This window comes from Bos taurus, chromosome 25 (assembly GCF_002263795.3).
Source record: "Bos taurus isolate L1 Dominette 01449 registration number 42190680 breed Hereford chromosome 25, ARS-UCD2.0, whole genome shotgun sequence".
Classification (NCBI taxonomy): domain Eukaryota; kingdom Metazoa; phylum Chordata; class Mammalia; order Artiodactyla; family Bovidae; genus Bos; species Bos taurus.
The window spans coordinates 33595678-33613944 of record NC_037352.1 but is presented as its reverse complement, the minus strand read 5'-3'; the positions used below and the strand labels follow the sequence as shown (position 1 = coordinate 33613944).

General features: G+C 51.1%; 1 long non-coding RNA gene across 2 annotated transcripts; it reads left to right on the top strand.

The window, feature by feature from the left end:
* Nucleotides 1–47: 47 nt before the first annotated feature.
* Nucleotides 48–8072, top strand: LOC101907369 (uncharacterized). Of its 2 annotated transcripts, XR_003032658.2 has the most exons (3): nucleotides 48–384; nucleotides 3611–3927; nucleotides 7550–8072. It is a non-coding gene; the product is annotated as an uncharacterized lncRNA (long non-coding RNA). The 2 variants fall into 2 exon arrangements; XR_815513.4 differs by lacking the exon at nucleotides 7550–8072 and having other exon boundaries at nucleotides 87–384; nucleotides 3611–4839.
* The last annotated feature ends 10195 nt before the right edge of the window (nucleotides 8073–18267 follow it).

Below are 18267 nucleotides of genomic sequence, written 5' to 3'. Positions count from 1 at the left end.
GGTCAGCAGCAGGCGCAACCCGTGTGGCCAGACCGGCTCATTAGCATATGCCCGCCCGCCGCTTGTTAGCATAGCCCCGCCCTCCAGCCGCGATAGGTCGCTGGAGGGGGCGGGGCCTCGGGCCGCGCGGGAGCAGACGGGGCGGGCTTATATTAACAGTCAATACGCCAGGTGTGAGGACGCCGGGTCAGAGCTCCCGCAGGTCTAGAGTTTGGTCAGGAGGGGGTCTCTTATCTCCTCTCCCGTCCTTCCTTATGTTATGACCACCTGGAGTCCTGGTGGAACCGCCCCTACGTCACCAAAAGGGCTCTCAAGAAGAGTCGTTCACGCCTGAGCCAGAAAGTCGTCGGTGCCAGGGATCCCTGCTCCCCGGTTCGCCCTCCCGTGAGTCCTCTCATCTAACTCACCCCCTGCCCTCTCTGACCTCCCGGCTCATATTCACTCCCTCTCCGTGCTTCACACAGCTGAAAGCACCAAGTGTTGCGTGGCCTGACCCACAGGAAAGTCCGGATACCTCCAGTTATCATTGTAACCATCACTGCACCTGCCCAGAGGTCCTGAGTGGTTTACCCGAGTGTGAATCCTGCCTGGACACGCGGGGTCCGTACCAGTGGTGAAGGGGAAAGGAGAGCCGTGGTCACCCTCCGCTGAACACCCCCTAGGCAGCCCATCGGTCTGGGCCCCCTCCTCTCACAGACCCTGTGGTCCAGCTTGTGTTCTCGTTTCTAAAGGCCCTGTTCTCACCCAGAAGAGACAAACTAGGCCGTTTGGTCTGAGGCATTTCACACCTGTCACCTCACTGGCGCCTCTAACAACCTTCAGGGTGGGTTCTTACCCCACATCAGAGGGGCCACCAGAATCCACAGGCAAGGAAACACCCAGGGCCGTCTCTGCTGGCAGTGGTGGCGAGGCAGTCGGTGAGGGCTGGAGGCAAATGTTAACCTCCCTTGACTTTGCGGAGGGTGTGGTCTATGTTAAGTCACAGGCAGACCAAGGGAGGATGTGGTCAGTTGGGGGCTGAAGGCTTGGACAAGGCTCCCCACACACTTTCTTCCAGCCCATGGCAGGGTCACACAGCTCCCTGAGCAAATGGCAGTGCCCTGAGGGCCACTGGGACCGCTTCAGGTGCTGAAATGGTTACCCAGGCTGGTCACAGGCCAGCCCTTCCACCCACCACGTCCCCTGGACAGGTTCCCTCTGTCCCTGCCAGTCACCACATGTTCCCAGGAGCCCCAGCGACCCTGCACCACTTCCTCCCTGCTGCTCTCTGCAGGAAGTGGATTCTCCCTACCCACCTCTCCCAAATTCTGGGGAGGTGGGTCCTCACGTGCCCACCTCAGCCTGCCCTCCTCTGGAGAGAGGGCCATCTCTAAATGGTCCTTTTGGAATCCTTGGCTCAGTGAATTATCCTTCATGTGCCTGTCTGACTTCTCCTCTGGCCTCTGGGCCCTGAGGCGAAACTGTGTCCTGGAGTATCTGAACCCCCACACTGGGCACCCAGGGACTTGGGGGACACACTGTGGGGCTAGGGGTGGGAAGCAGGGCCTCCTCTCCCTTGGAGCCTCCTCGCTTCAGGTGGTGATTTAGTCGCTCAGTCATGTCCAACTCTTTGTGACGCTATGGACTGTAGCCCACCAGGCTCCTCTGTCCATGGGATTCTCCAGGCAAGAATACCGGAGTGGGTTGCCATTTCCTTCTCCAGGGGATCTTCCCGACCCAGGGATCAAACCTGGGTCTCCTGTATTGCAGGCAGATTCTTTACTGACTGAGCTAAAACAGACATCTGAATTGATCCTTCTCTGCCACTAATTCCATGAATGACCCTGGGCAAGTCTGTGTCTTACGGAGAATCTGTCTGTAAAATGTGCTCAGTGTATTGCTCATTCACTTCAATCGTGTCCGACTCCTTGTGACCCCATTGACTATAGCCTGCCAGGCTCCTCAGTCCATGGGATTCTCCAGGCAAGAATACTGGAGTGAGTTGCCATGCATGAAACTCACTAGGGGATCTAGAGAGGAGGGGATCTTCCCAACCCAGAGATCGAACCTGGGTCTCCTGTGTCTTCTGCATTGCAGGATAGCAGGGACTTAGAACCAAGAGTGTTTCAAGTTCCAGGACCCTAAGACAGGGGATCCCCTGGAGAAGGGAAAGGCTACCCACTCCAGTATTCTGGCCCAGAGAATCCATGGACTGTGTAGTCCATGGGGTTGCAGAGCTGGATACGACTGAGTGACTTTCACTTTCTTTACTCATTGAGCCACCTGGAATGGGGAAGTTGAATTCAGTGATGTCTTAGGGTCCTGCAACTTGAACCACTCTTGGTTCTAAGTCCCTGCTATCACCATTCCAGCTCACACTCCCATGCTCCTCCAACCTCCTGTCCCAGGAGAAAATCTAAGAGTAGTGTTCTGTGGCTCAAAAGACTTTCCCCTGGGGGCTTCCCTGGTGGGCCAGTAGTTAAGACTCCATGCTGCCACTGCAGTTCAATCCCTGGTCGGGGAACTAAGATCCTCCATGCTACACAGCATAGCCCAGAAAAGAAGCTTTCTTCTGAGCTAGTTCTCACTAAGGTGGGTTATCTCCTTTACTTCATGCCTCTCTCTTTGCCTAGACATTAGTTGGCTCTCCACAGGCACCTGTACCCCATCTCTGTCTTCCTGAGGCCTGAACACCGAAAATATAATCTCTCTGCACATAATTCAAAACAAAACAACACTGCAGGAAATAAAAGGAAGTCCACAATAAATGAGACCCTACTTGATAGCATGGAGAGCTATATTCATTATCTTGTAATAACCTGTATCAGAAAGGAATCTGAAAAAGAATATATGTGCGTATGTATATGTATATTTTATTGTTGTTTAGTTGCTAAGTCCTGTCCGACTCTTTTGCAACCCCATGGACTGTAGCCCACCAGGCTTCTCTCCATGGGATCTCCCATGCAGAATACTGGAATGGGTTGCCATTTCCTTCTCCAGGGGATCTTCCCGACCCAGGGATCGAACCCAAACCTCTTGCACTGGCAGGGAGATTCTTTACTTCTAAGCCACCTCGGAAGCCCGTGTGTGTGTGTGTGTGTAACTCAATCACTTTGCTGTACACCTAACAATCTAATACAAACTGTAAATCAATTATGCTTCAAGTAAAAAACCAAAAACCAACTTGACTCCCAAAATACAAAACAGTTACCCAAATGAATTTTGGGAAAAAAAATTTAAAAATTCATTTATTTGAATTTAAAAAATGTAGTCCACAAATTCTGACTTCTCCCATGATGACATCTTCAATTTTAAAAAATGTGTGTATCAATTACTAAAACTTAAAAAGTGTTCTAATGCCTTAACCTTGCTGCGGCCTTGGATATATGCCTCATTCACCTTGTCTAGTCTCCTCCAACCTATCTGTTGACTGTTTAAAAGGAGTTTTCTTTTTGGCTGTGTCACGTGGCCTGTGGGATCTTAGTTCCAGACCAGGGACTGAACCCGCACCCTCGGCAGTGAAAGCTCAGAGTACTAACCACTGGACTGCCAGGGGAGTCCCTGTGTCCAACACTTTTGAAACATCATCTCCAACCTACTGAAGTTAGGTGTCACTATGTTCATTTTACAGTTGAAGAGACAGGCTTGGAGACGGGAAGCAGTCGCTCAAGGTCCCCAGCGGAGAAAAGACAGAGCCAGATCTGACTTGAGAAGTCCAGGTTCCTTCACCTGTGAGGCTGCCACCCAAAGCTCACCCATCCCAGAAGTGCCACTCCGGCGTCTTCCCCAAGTTACCACAACTCTTGTTCAGCTGCAACTGCAGTTTCATTCGGCCCTGGGTTCACATGCATGTGCCTCTCTTTCCCACTAGATGGCAGCGTCTCTGAAAGCAAGACTCATCTCACTCTCCACGGACCATATTCTTCTCCAGTGCAAATGTGGAAATGGGTATTTGCTGAATGAATGAGTTTATATCTATCTAGACTAAATGTGCTCTCCCTATCTATCCATCCATCCATCCATCCACATCCACACACATAGATAATATTTATTAAGTGCACATTATGAGCCTGTCCAGCCTGGCGTGCTGCGATTCATGGGGTCGCAAAGAGTTGGACACGACTGAGTGACTGAACTGAACTGAACTGAACTGATGAGCCTGTCCCAGCACTAAGTAGTTCGCTTAGTTAAAAAACATAAAAAGGCAAAGATCTGGCACTTTTATTTATTTATTTTTAGCCACACCTCGAGGTGGGATCGTAGTTCCCTGACCAGGGATCAAACCCATACCACCCGCATCGGAAGTATGGAATCTTAACCACTGGACCAACAGGGAGGTCCCTGGCACTTTTAATATCTATAGGGTAGGAAAATGGAAAATGACTACTTCAGGTACAGGGTTTAGCTCTAGGTGTTGAAAATATTCCAGAATTAGACAGTGGTGATATTTGCACAACTTTATAAATATACTAAGAGCCAGTGAAAAAGGGTACATGCGTGAGTGCTAAGTCTCTTCAGTTGTGTCCGACTCTTAGTGACCCCATGGACCGTAGCCTGCCAGGCTCCTCTGGCAATGGATACTCTAGGCAAGAACACTGGAGTGGGTTGCCATGCCCTCCTCCAGGAGGAGGTCTTCCTGACTCAAGGATTGAACCCGAGTCTCATGTCTCCTGCGTTGGCACTAGCTGATCACTGCATGGCCTGCATCACTAGCTGACTCCTGCACTGGTCACTGCATGGCCACGAGCACACCTGGGAAGCCCCGATGAGTGTATTATATTTCAGGAAAAAAAATTAGGTACTTTAATATATTTAATTTATATTTAAATATATTTAATATATTATTTAACTGACTGGTAATCTGCTCCACTGTGTGTGTGTGTGAGTGTGTTCGTATTTTCATTGCCATTTTACAGAAGGGGAAACTCAGGCTCTGGAAAGGGAAGTGATTCAGAGGTTGTTACGAGAATTAACCATAAATAGCTAATGTTTATGGAGCCTAAACTGCTTGGTCTAGGGTATCTTTCTAACAGTCCCATGACTTTCAACTCATTTTGTAGACAAGAAAAACAGGCTTTGCTGAAGGTCACGAGTAAAAAGAATGGGATTCAATCCCAGGCAATCTGATGGGGGAAGCCTGACTCCCAAATACCCAATTTCTCAAATGAAAAGGACTAACAGGGACTTCCCTGGTGGTCTACGCTCCCAATGCAGGGGGCCCAGGTCTGGTCCCTGGTCAGGGATCCCACGTGCGGTAACTAAGAGTTTGCATGCTGCAGCTGAAAGATCTCACATGCTGAAATGAGGATCGAAGATCCCACGTGCTGCAACTAAGACCCGGTGCAGACAAATAAATAAATAATTTTTAAAAAGACAAGCAATTGTTGGTGAGGATGCAGTGTGTGCAGAACCTCCTCCTCTGCCACCACCGCTGTGACTTGGCACAATCATTCTGGAAAACTATTAGTCAGTATCCACCAGAGCTGAACATCCGTGTACCTTATGACCCAGCAGTTCCACAGATATGTGCACATATGTGCACCAGAAGACATGTACAAGACTATTCAGAACAGCATTAGCCTTATTAGCTTGGTACTGGAAACAATGCAAATGTTTATCAACGGGCGAATGCATAAATATATCTCAGCGCAGACACATGACAGAGTCTTAACACAGCAAAGAGATGAACACTCTACTACCAAATGCAACCATATGGATGAATCTCACTGACAACATGCTGAGCAAAAGCAGCCTGACGTGGAAGTGTGGATGCTGTAAGGCTTCGTTTATATAAAGCTCCAAAACAGGCTGGTCTTCCCAGGTGGCACTAGTGGTAAAGAACCCGCCTGCCAATGCAGGAGACGTAAGAGATGCAGGTTCCCTGGGTCAGAAAGATCTCCTGGAGGAGGACATGGCAACCCACTCCAGTATTCTTGCCTGGAGAATCCCCGAGGGGCCTGGCAGGCTACAGTCCATAGGGTCGCAGAGTCAGACACAACTGACTCAGCAGACTTAGCATGCACTTACCAAAAGAGGCTAATCCCTGGTGTTAGGCTGTGGTTTAGCCTTGGGGTCACTAGAGGGGATCAAGAAGGGGCCACTAACATTTTGTCTCTTTATCTGGGCTCAGGAAACGTGCGTGTTCATTGTGAGTATTCACTGAACTGGACACTTATGAACAGTTTTTATATGGATGTTGAACTTACAAGTTTTTGAAAAGAGAGACTAAGGGACTTACCTGGAGGTCTAGTAGTTAAGACTCTGTGCTCCCAATACAGGGGGCCCGGATTTGATCCCTGGTCAGGGAACTAGATCCTGCATGATGCAACTAGGATCCTGGCGTGGCCACAAAAATTTTAAACAGACAGAGAGAGCTTAAGTTTGCATGTGCAGCCTCATGGAAGCCTGCCTGGCCTGGGAATGGACTGGGCATCTAGGTAGTGGCAGGAGGAGGAATCACTGAGTGAGTTGAGGGAATAGAGGATGGAGAGGTAGGTGAGAGAAAGAGGAGTCTTAGCTGGGTCTCTAACCGGTGGCAAGTTGGAAAGTCATTTCCCCTATCTGGGTCTCAGTTTCTGTATCTGAAAAATGGGTGAGCAAGTCACGAAGGGAAAATTGATAAATATGATAAATATTCCATCAAAGTGAGGAAGTTGGACTGAATGATTTTTCATATCAGAAGCACTCAATTGTTCTATCAAAAAATATGAGTCTCAGACTTCCCTGGTGGTCCCGTGGTTAAGAACCTGCCTTCAGGAGATGCAGGTTCAATCCTTGGCCAGGGAACTAAGATACTACATGGGGCAACTAAGTCTGTGTGCTGCAACTAAGACCCAACGCAGTCAAACAAATAAATCTTAAAAAAAAAATATATATATATATATATGAGTCTCATCGTAGGAGGAATGAAAAAAGTCACTTCCCTTGGCAAAAATACACTTCTTGCTTACAGAATTTCTGCTTCTGTATTTACAGTTAGTGATATTACAAGTAAGGTCATATTATTATACTTTAAAAAAATTTTATTTGGCTGTGCCAGGTCTTAGTTGCAGCATGTGGGATCTAGTTCCCCGCCCAGGTATAGAACCCCTGTGTTGGGAGCACAGAGTCTTAGCTACTGGATGGCCAGGCAAGGCCCACTAGTACAGCTGGATGGTAGAGAGGAGAGGAACGCAGCCCCTAGTAGGGCAGGGAGCGGGTGGCTGGTGTGCAGGGCCAGCTGGGGGAGAGCGGGGAGGAAAACAGCGGCCTGTGGCAGGATCGGAGGGAAGGGGTTATCCGCCTAGAAATTTTCTTTTTCTTTTTGGCTGCACCTTGAAGCTTGTGGGATCTTAGTTCCCCAACCAGGGACTGAACCCAGGTCCTCGGCAGTGGGAGCTTGGAGTCCTAATCACTGGCTGGCCAGGGAATTCCCTGCCCAGAAACTTCTTTATCCAGCACTGTGGCTGCTTCCTTGGCAGCCAGAGAACACTGTTCCAGGCCAGGAGGAGGCAGGAATGCCATGGGCCAGATTACAAGCTTTTCCCCTCTTCTGCTGGCAGACCAATAACATGGGATTCTATTTTTGCAGGACTATTTGGCAAAATCTACTACATCAAAAATGTTGGTACTCTTTGACCCAACAAGTTCAACTGTAGGAATCTGTCCTATGAAATATCTCCATAAGTGTGCAAAGATGTACAAAGACGTTCCGGGCAGCACTGCTTATAATACTGAGAAACCAGAGAATGGATGAATAAATTCTGATAAATCTCTACCATGAAATACTATGTAGCTGTTAACAACCTCATGTGTAAAACAGGGATAATAATAGGATCCGTCTCTCATAGTTTTCATGAGGATTTAGTGAATTAATACCTGTAAAATGCTTCCATAGTAATGCTAGCTGTAGAAATAAGGAAAGATGCAATGTTGATTAAAAAAGAAATGAGAAATGTGATCCCATTTGAGTAAATTAACAACAGTAAACACACATTAAAAAAGAAGAAAAGTCTGGACATACAAGTATCATATGATGACACTGGTGGTCTTTAGTGGAGGGTAGGGTAATGGAGACATTTATTTTGTAAATCTCAATAAATTTTTAAGTAATACCTGTGTATTGCTTTTGAAACCAGCGGGGGGGCGGAATCCTCCAAAACAGTAAAGGAAACAAGAGGAGATAGTGGAGTAGAAGACGGCATGAGAGGGACCTCCTTGGTGAACCAGTGGCTAAGACTCTGGGCTTCCAGTACAAGGGGCCTGGGTTTGATCCTTGGTCAGGGAACTAGATGCCACAACTAAAATCCTGCATGCTGTCAAATAAATACTAAAATATAAAATATATATGGCATGAGAAACCCCCTCCCCTCTTCTTGAGGACCCGGAAGTCCAGAGATCAAAGCCACCCAAACAGGCTCCCTGGGGAATTAAGGGCCCGGGTTTGATCCCTGATTGGGGAATTAGGATCCCACAAGCTTCGAGGCATGACCCTTCAAAAAAAGAAAAGGCTCACTGTTTTGGCTGATCAGAAACTGTGGGGTGCAGCTTCCCACACAGCTTGTCTGACACTTTATTCTCATTCTGGACCCCATGGGGACATCTCTTTAGGGCACAAGGACGGGAGGTTGGCTCATGGGGGAGGCTGGGCCATCTTACACAAGCCGTTTGCCCTCTCTGGGCCTCAGCTGCCCTCCTTGCAACATGAGCAGAAGCAGCCCAGCCTCTTGGTATGTTGTGAACAGCTAGGGGAGCAGAATGTGCCACTGGCATCAGAGCAGAGTGAGGGAGGGGGGCCAGCCCGGAGCTGCTGCTTCACCAAGAAGAGCCGCTACGCCAAGAGTCTGTAAAAATGCCGACGGCTGCCATTTGTCAGTGGGCAGTTTGTACTCACAACACTGCTGACACCAAATGCGCGATGTCTTCTCCAGTTCTCCAATACCAGCTGGGTGTCCTCCAATTCAATTCAGCTCTGACATTGTCTACCCGGAGTTAGTGTCAGATCCCACAAGTTAAGGGCTCGGTCCCGCAAGCCTGCCTTCGCTTCAGACACGGAAGTACTGACCGACTGGCTATAAACAGGGGGATCCTTGACCCCTGACTGAGGTTCCATCATTTGTTAGAAAGGCTCACAGGACTCAGGAAAGCTCTTATATTTTGCAGTTCTTCGTAAAGGAGAGAACTCAGGAGACGTGAATGGAAGAGACGCATAGGGCAAAGTATGGGGGCAGGGGGTATGCGGAGCTTCTATGCCCCCGCCTGGTGCACCACTCCCTGCAGTACCCCAACCCAGAAGCTCTCTGAACTCCTTCATTTAGAGATTTTTATGGAGGTTTCATTTCATAAGCACGATTGATTAAATTGCATAACCCTGGGGACTTGCTGGCACTCCAGTGGCTAAGACTCCAAGCTCCCAATGCAGGAACCCTGGGTTTGACCCCTGGTCGGGGAACTAGATCCCCACAGGAACTAGACTAAAGATCCTGTGTGCCACAACTAAGACTTGGGTGCAGCCAAATAAATAAGTAGAAATGAAAATAAAAACAAATCATTAGCTCTTGATGGTTGAACTCAATCTCCAGCCCCTGTCCCCCCAACACAACCCTGGAGCTGAAATTCCAACTCTCTAACCATGCCTTGATCTTCCTACTGACCAGCTCAAAACTGTCTAGGGGCCACTAGTCATCTATTAGCATACAAAAGACTCTGAAGTTTCCAGGGGTTTTAGGTGCTGTGTGCTAGAAACTCGGAGACAAAAACCAGGTATATCTGTTTCCCAGTGGACCACAACCAGGCCTCCCAGTGGCTTGCCAGGCTCTGAACACTGGGTCTCCTGTCTAAGCAACACTCAGCCACGTGTCACCTGGGGCTGATGGCCCCCAGTTTATGGAGCACGCCTGGCTTGGAGTTGTTTGTTTACATGTGTTAGAGAGAGTAGGACGGTTGTTCCAGGTCGTACAGTTAATGAGCAGTGTCACCTGGATTTGAACCCGGTGTGTCCGATGCCAGAGTCCCAGTGTGTCTTTCCACTGGGCTGCTTGGAGGCACTGAGGGCTGATCTGACCTCCTGAAAACATCAAGTAGCAGAAGACGCACATACCAGGGTGGAAGGGGCAGCCGGCACACAGTAGGCGCTTTGTGAATACTTGCTGAGTCAACAAAGGATTGGCAAGTCCTTCTCCCCACACTCTCCAGGGTTCAGGGTGTCATCAGCTGCAGAAGACTCATATCCATGATCTAGAAGATTGTAGGTCAGCGAGGGCCACAGACCTCGTGTTACTCAGAGGGAGAGTGGGGATTGGTTGGGCTCAGGGGCTGTCTCAGACCACTGGCATGGTGCGTCAGTGACCATGCCAGGCCTCTTCCCCGCCAGCTCTGGAACCTTCATGCTGCATCACTGGAGTCTCGCAAGAGCAGGCTGGGAGAAGTAGAATGGGGACAATTCCACAGAGGAGGAAAGAGAGAGTTGGAAAGCAGGTGTGCAAACTCCTTCTTTGTACATTTCTGGCCACCTGTGTGTACCAAGTTGAAGTCTTGGTGTGGCCCAGGGTCAGTCCCTGGAGAGTAGAAAGGGGGGTACCTTGGAGGGGTGGAATCACCATCAAGGCCGAGACCTTCCTGGCCCCTCAGATCCTTGCCTGGCTGGGAAACATTAGGGCCAGAGGATGCCCAGCCCGTCTGGGGCTCCCTGGCCCAGAGCTGTGGACGGTGGTGCCCAAGCTGCGCCTGATCTGTGACTTTGGGCCCCGCTCTGAGTGCGATCCCTGTATAAGGAGCGAGTGCTTTGAGCACTGGTTTCTCATCTTTAAAATGGGTGTGGCAGGACGTCCCTGGTGGGCCAGTGGTTAGGACTCTGGGCTTCCAATGCAAGGGATGGAGATTCAACCCCTGGTCAGGGAATTGAGATCTCATGTGCCGTGTAGCCAGGTTGATAAAATAAAAATAAAATGGGTGTGTGATATGATGTTATATTTAACCTTAGGGGGTTGTTGTGAGGATCAAATGAAGTGAGTGACAGCCAGTGGTCGGCACTGATAAGTGTGGTTTCCTTCTTCGTTCCCTCTCTGCCTCTCCCACCCCTGCCCTTTCTTTTTTCCTTCCTTCCTAGCCAACACCTCTGGGCATGGTGTTAAAGAACTAGGTGCTCCAGGACACAGAGAACAACCTCCACCAGGGGACCTGGGGATGGAAAAAGCCTTGTCAGACCAGCTGTGGACGGGTGACAGACAGCTCAGCCCTGCCCAGAATCCCCGGGCCCCTCCAGTGCTGGGGAGCTCTGGGAGTCACACCAGCTGTGGCCCCTCACCAGCTCCATCAGGGCTTCAGGCCCCTGGACTGACATAGAAAGGGTGTCCCAGGGAGGCACATTTTTCACCCAGAGTCTTACAGCCAATGGGGTCCCTCAGCAGCTGACCATTACCTGCCCACCAACCTGCCAGCTGACCACCAGGGCCAGCCAAGGGGATGCATCGCCTACTTATTGGTGCCAGGCCCTGCCGGAGGAATGCCCTGTTCCTTCCTGCTGGGGTCGGCCAGGGTCCCCTATGCAAGGTCAGCTCGTGTGCATACGAAGTCGCTTCAGTCGTGTCTGATTCTTTGCGACCCCATGGACTGTAGCCCACCAGGGTCCTCTGTCCTTGGGATTCTCCAGGCAAGAATACTGGAGTGGATTGCCATGCCCTCTTCCAGGAGATCTTCCTGACCCAGGGATCAAACCCACAGTCTTCTTCATCTCCTGCATTGGCAGGTGGGTTCTTTACCACTAGCACCACCTAGGAAGCCCTAAGGTCAGCTCAGAAAGGAGAGACAATAGGAGTTGCCTCCTGTCCCTGTATCTCAGGAGGAGGAAAGACAGATGGGGAAATGGATGCGGTGGGCACAGGCCATGAGGACACCTACGAGCACCCATGAACACACCCCTTCTAGTGTGCTGCGTTTTGAATACAGAACACACACACACTCACGTTGCCCAGCAGTCCGGGTAAGAATGCTTAGACCCAGGTTATAGATGAGCAGAGAGGACAGGGTCACCTGGAGAAAAGTCAGAGGCAGCAGGGGGAATAGAAGCTTTGGAATTAGGCTGCCTGAGTTTGAATCCCAGCCCTGCCTGACTTTAAGCCAGTGCCTTGACTTTTCTGAGCCTCTGTTTCCTCATCGGTAAAGTGGATAGAATACCCTTTCCATCTCAGGTTATTAGAAAGAAAGAAACAGCGACAGAAAAGCCCCACACAGTGCCCAGCACACAGTAGGTGCATGCCTGTCACACAGTAGGTGTACAAGAAATTTTGGTTCCTGCCCCGACTCCCAGCTCCCTTGAGTCTCCTTCCTCTGCTTCACATCCGAGCCCAAATCTCTTCCTCAGCCCTGATCAAGGAGTGAGAATTGACCTAAAGATGGCTTCTGCCAGCCTGACAGCTCCAAAACCTGTTTTTGCCCATCACAGGGCCAGCAGCAGGGTCAAGGGCAGCCTCAGAAGGAGGACCCTGGGAGGGGAGTCTGAGTGTTTTCGCAAGTGAGGTCATGGAGCCTCCAAAAAGCCGCCCCTCCCACTTCCATTTGCCGGTGCTTATTACCATCCACCTCAGTTTACAAAAGTCACGTGCACCCGTATCAGACAGTTTCATTCACAGCATTCCAGGACCCCAGGTGGGGCCCTGACCCCAGCTCCCAGCAGCCCTCTCACCTAGGCCCAGGTTGAGTCCTGATCCCCGCCCGAGCCCTGAGCCCAGGTCTCAGATAGACTGTGTCCTTACAAGGGTAATACATTGGTCACCTGATACAAAGAACTGACTCATTGGGAAAGACCCTGACGCTGGGAAAGATTGAAGGCAGGAGGAGAAGGAGACGGTGGAGATGGTTGGATGGCATCACCGACTCAATGGACACGAGTTTGAGCAAGCTCCGGGAGTTGGTGATGGACAGGGAGGCCTGGCGTGCTGAAGTTCAGGGGGTCGCAAAGAGTCGGACACAACTGAGTGGCTGAACTGACTTAGGGGATAAGGGGGGGTGTGGAGGGGCACAGTCAGAAGAGTCACCCTCACAAAAGAGGGAACTCCTGGCTGCCACATCTCAGAGCTCCTCAGTGGGATTCTCCCTCTCCTCCAGGAGCCGTCCCTGCCCTGAGGCTGAGGCGCTAAGCCTCCCTAGGGTGGGCCTGAGCCCACTGCTCAGGTTCCCAGACCTGAGAGTCCCAGCCCCCTCTTCTGAGGATCTGAGCAGGTGTTGAGAGGATCTGGGTAAGATAGAGGCAGGGGCTAGATCCTTGGCCCCGTCTGCCACCTGATTCAGCTGAGCCTCCAACATCATCCCCCTTGGCAAGGACCAGACCCACCTGGCTTGGAGGGGGCTGCCCGGTCCTCTGAAGCGGCCCCAATTTATTCTGTCCCTGTTTCTATACCATTGGCCCAGGAACAAGCCTCCCTAAGTCCCAAGAGGGAGAGCCAGGCCCAGAAAAAGGAGGTAACGTGCCCAAGGTCACACAGCCAGCCACAGACAAGAGACCAGGCCTGACTCTGGCTTCCTGACCCTGCAGGTGGACTCAGCAGACCTGGAATGGGGGCAGGGTGGCTGGGGAGCCGGTGGGAAGCTCCTTCTCACGTCGGTAGGAGCCAGCATGGGTGCCTTGCACCACTTGCCTGGCTCCTGCCTGTTGGCTAGAAGCCCGGTGGCTGGGAATCCACACGGCTTCTCCCTGTCCAGCCAGGAGAAGTCTGGGTCCTTGTCCCTGACCCACCGGCCCACCTGGAACCAGCTTCTCTACAGGCACCCACACCTGCCCAGGGCAGGGGGCGACAATAGGGAGGAAGGTCCTTCCTCTTGCTTCCTGGCCCACACTCAGCTCCCTGGAGAGTCCCCTGGGCACCTGACCTCTCCCCTCATCCTCACCCCTGGCCGGAGATTCAGTCCCACCCAGCTGGTGGGACTGAGACAGCGGGGAGCCTGGGAAGCACGATGAATTCTTCTCCGATTCTTGATCTCGAGCCTTCTCTAGGGTATGAAATTGCCTCCTTCTCGAGGCAGCTGAACTTCAGGGAGGCAGGCAGGTTCGCGAGACTATTAACCCCTAATGCTCGGCAGAGCCATAGGAGCGCCCCTCCCTCTTTGACAGGTGGGGAGACTAAGGTCCGCGTGAGCGAGGCTCCGACTCCCCTAGGGCTAAGCACCTGTCCCCCCCTGCCCCTCCATACCCCTTACTTGGATTCCGCGCTATCTGCGGACGGGGTGGCGCCCAGCCAGGGCCACCGGGTCTCCCAGGGCGGCGTCGGGGGCGCACGCGGGATGCTCGGGGCCGCGGCCGCTGCCTCTCGGTGTCTTCTCTACGCCGGCGGCAGAGGGCTCTGTGCACTGCGCTGCGTCCCCGGCCGGGCTTTTAGCAGTGGGTGTGGACTCTGGCACTGCCGGGGCCCCCGCCCTCCCCGCCTGCTTGGGATGTCCTTTGCCCCTTGATCCGGTGCCTCCTTCTCTCCTTAGCACGTGGGTGGCAGCCGCTCACCCAGCTGGCGGGCCGTGGGGCAGCTGTGGCCCGGGCTATGGGCTCAGGCGCCTGCCACTCCCCGTCTGCGACCCGCTCGTGCCTGATCACCTTTAACCACCCCCACCCCACCCCACACACCCCCTCCCCCGGCTCCGCGGGGGCTTGGTGCCCGGCGCCCAAATCTAGGGCTGGGTTGGAGAGAGGAGGAGCCACAGGTGTGGAGCCAGGCCCAGGTGGGCAAAGGCAGCGCCTGGGAGGCCGCAGTTACACTCTGAGCCCCAGCCCCTCTTAGCTCTCTTGAGTTCCCATCAGGCTATCTGAGCACCATTCATTCCCCTGGAAGCCAGCTCCATGCGGTGCTGGGTTCCGACCACCTCCGTCTCTGATTTCCCTTCACCCTTAGGATCCCCACTCCCATTCCTTCAGAGCAGCCCTCCCCTTCTCACACCCCTACCCCTTACTTCCCTAATCTCCTCCACAGCCTCTACCTCCTTAAGCTCCGGTTCCTCCTGGAACCTCTTTCTGACATCTTTTCCCGCTGGGTCCCTGTGTCTTTCTATGACCCTGCCCTCTCCCGGAACCACTCCCCACCTTCTATGCTCATCCTTGAGGCTCTGTCCTCCTCCCTGAACCCCACCACTTTCCTGAATCCCCTTCCCTCATCCCCCCTTGCCTCCTAGGGCCCACTGATCTCCCCTTGTGTGACCTCCCTTTCTGGGTCCCTACATTCCTCCTGATTCTTAGCATTCATTCCACAAACACCCTGGACACTCACAGGGTAGCAGCCCAGAGAGACGACAGGGACAGGCCAAAAAGTATTCATAAATAAGAAATATTTTTTAAGTTCGAGTATGTCTCATGCACTATTTAGGGTATGTGTGTGCTTGCATGCTAAGTCACTTCAGTCGTGTCTGACTCTGTGTGACTCTATGGACTGTAGCCCGCCAGTCTCCTCTGTCTATGGGATTCTCCAGGCAAGAACTGGAGTGGGTTGCCACGCTCTCCCCCAGGGGATCCTTCCCCTCCCAGGGATTGAACCCGCGTCTCTTATGTCTACTTGCATTGGTGGGCAGATTCTTTACCACTAGCGCCACCTGGGAAGCCCTCTTTCAAAGCTAGTGGAGGTGATGGAATTCCAGTTGAGCTATTTCAAATCCTGAAAGATGATGCTGTGAAAGTGCTGCACTCAATATGCCAGCAAAGTTGGAACACTCAGCAGTGGCCACAGGACTGGAAAAGGTCAGTTTTCATTCCAATCCCAAAGAAAGGCAATGCCAAAGAATGCTCAAACTACCGCACAATTGCACTCATCTCACATGCTAGTAAAGTGATGCTCAAAATTCTCCAAGCCAGGCTTCAGCAATATGTGAACTGTGAACTTCCTGATGTTCAAGCTGGTTTTAGAAAAGGCAGAGGAACCAGAGATCAAATTGCCAACATCTCTGGATCATGGAAAAAGCAAGAGACTTCCAGAAAAACATCTATTTCTGCTTTATTGACTATGCCAAAGCCTTTGACTGTGTGGATCACAATAAAGTGTGGAAAATTCTGAAAGAGATGGGAATACCAGACCACCTGACCTGCCTCTTGAGAAATCTGTATGCAGGTCAGGAAGCAACAGTTAGAACTGGACATGGAACAACAGACTGGTTCCAAATAGGAAAAGGAGTACGTCAAGGCTGTATATTGTCACCCTGCTTATTTAACTTCTATGCAGAGTACATCATGAGAAACGCTGGGCTGGAAGAAACACAAACTGGAATCAAGATTGCCAGGAGAAATGTCAATAACCTCAGATATGCAGATGACACCACCCTTATGGCAGAAAGTGAAGAGGAACTAAAAAGCCTCTTGATGAAAGTGAAAGTGGAGAGTGAAAGAGTTGGCTTAAAGCTCAACATTCAGAAAACGAAGATCATGGCATCCGGTCCCATCACTTCATGGGAAATAGATGGGGAAACAGTGGAAACAGTGTCAGACTTTATTTTTTTGGGCTCCAAAATCACTGCAAATGGTGACTGCAGCCATGAAATTAAAAGACGCTTACTCCTTGGAAGGAAAGTTATGACCAACCTAGATAGCATATTGAAAAGCAGAGACATTACTTTGCCAACAAAGGTCCGTCTAGTCAAGGCTATGGTTTTTCCAGTGGTCATGTATGGATGTGAGAGTTGGACTGTGAAGAAGGCTGAGCGCCGAAGAATTGATGCTTTTGAACTGTGGTGTTGGAGAAGACTCTTGAGAGTCCCTTGGACTGCAAGGAGATCCAACCAGTCCATTGTGAAGGAGATCAGCCCTGGGATTTCTTTGGAGGGAATGATGCTAAAGCTGAAACTCCAGTACTTTGGCCACCTCATGCGAAGAGTTGACTCATTGGAAAAGACTCTGATGCTGGGAGGGATTGGGGGCAGGAGGAAGAGGGGACGACAGAGGATGAGATGGCTGGATGACATCACTGACTCGATGGATGTGAGTCTGGGTAAACTCTGGGAGTTGGTGATGGACAGAGAGGCCTGGCGTGCTGTGATTCACGGGGTCGCAAAGAGTCAGACACGACTGAGCGACTGAACTGAACTGAACTGTCTAACAAGAGGGAGCATGGATGAGTCTTTAATGACTCTGGCACAGGTCAGGCTGGGATCGGGGCTGGGATAGAGTGGGCTGGGAAGGAAGGATGGATTCTGCCTGTGCAGGAGGAGGTATGTGCTGAGCCAAAAGGATGGGTCTGTTCTTCAATAGCTTTAGGATAAGGCATTGAGAGGAAGGCATTCTGGGTGGTGGGACATCTAGGGCAAAAGCAGGAGAGGTGCAGAGATGCAATGTGAGACTGAGGAATGGTCAAGAGTCTGGCATGACTGGAAGAGGATCTAGAGGTTGAGTATGAGATGGGCAAAAGGAAAAAGGAAAAAAGAGGAACACAGGCATTAGACAAAGTAATGTAGTCTCCATCTGGGAGAGGATAGGGAGCTGTAAGTTTCCATCAAAGGCAAGACTGGTCAGATTTGCTAGAACTAGAGGGAGGCAGTGGAGGGCCAGAAAGGGGTGGGGAGCTCAGCCCAGGAGTGGTCAGTCCGCCTGAGCTGGGCGAGGACCACACAACCGTCTTGGGGAGGTGGGTGGAGGATTTACCCAGCAGAAGGGACTGACTGTCACTTGACCAAAGTTCTTGGGCCTCATTCAAGATTCTAGATTCAGCCCCAGAACAGATTCTTTGTTAACAAAACGATACACTTGTAAATGTCAGGAGAACTGGCTAAAGAGGGGATTTCCCTGGTGGTCCAGTGGTTAAGAATCCACCTTGCAATGTGGGGACTGGGTTCAATCTCTGGTTGGGGAACTAAGATCCCACACGCACACGGGGATAAAAAAGGTGACGGAGGAGTGATAATCCCAAATTCAGGGGTGTGAGCAAGCAAGGTAGGAACACCCAAATGTAAGGTTTTGGTGAGGTTCCAGTTCTGGGGTTGAGTGGTAGATTCACTGGTGCTCATTATAGATGAATAAATCCACAAATAAATGAAATAAATGCAGGCCAAGTAGACACCAAAGAAAAGAGTGTATCAAAAAATAAGAATTACTATTAATCTATTTCTGTGTACCTGCCTGGGTGTTCTTTGGAAGGAATTATGCTAAAGCTGAAACTCCAGTACTTTGGCCACCTCATGCGAAGAGTTGACTCATTGGAAAAGACTCTGATGCTGGGAGGGATTGGGGGCAGGAGGAGAAGGGGACGACAGAGGATGAGATGGCTGGATGGCATCACTGACTCGATGGACGTGAGTTTGAGTGAACTCCGGGAGTTGGTGATGGACAGGAAGGCCTGGCGTGCTGCGATT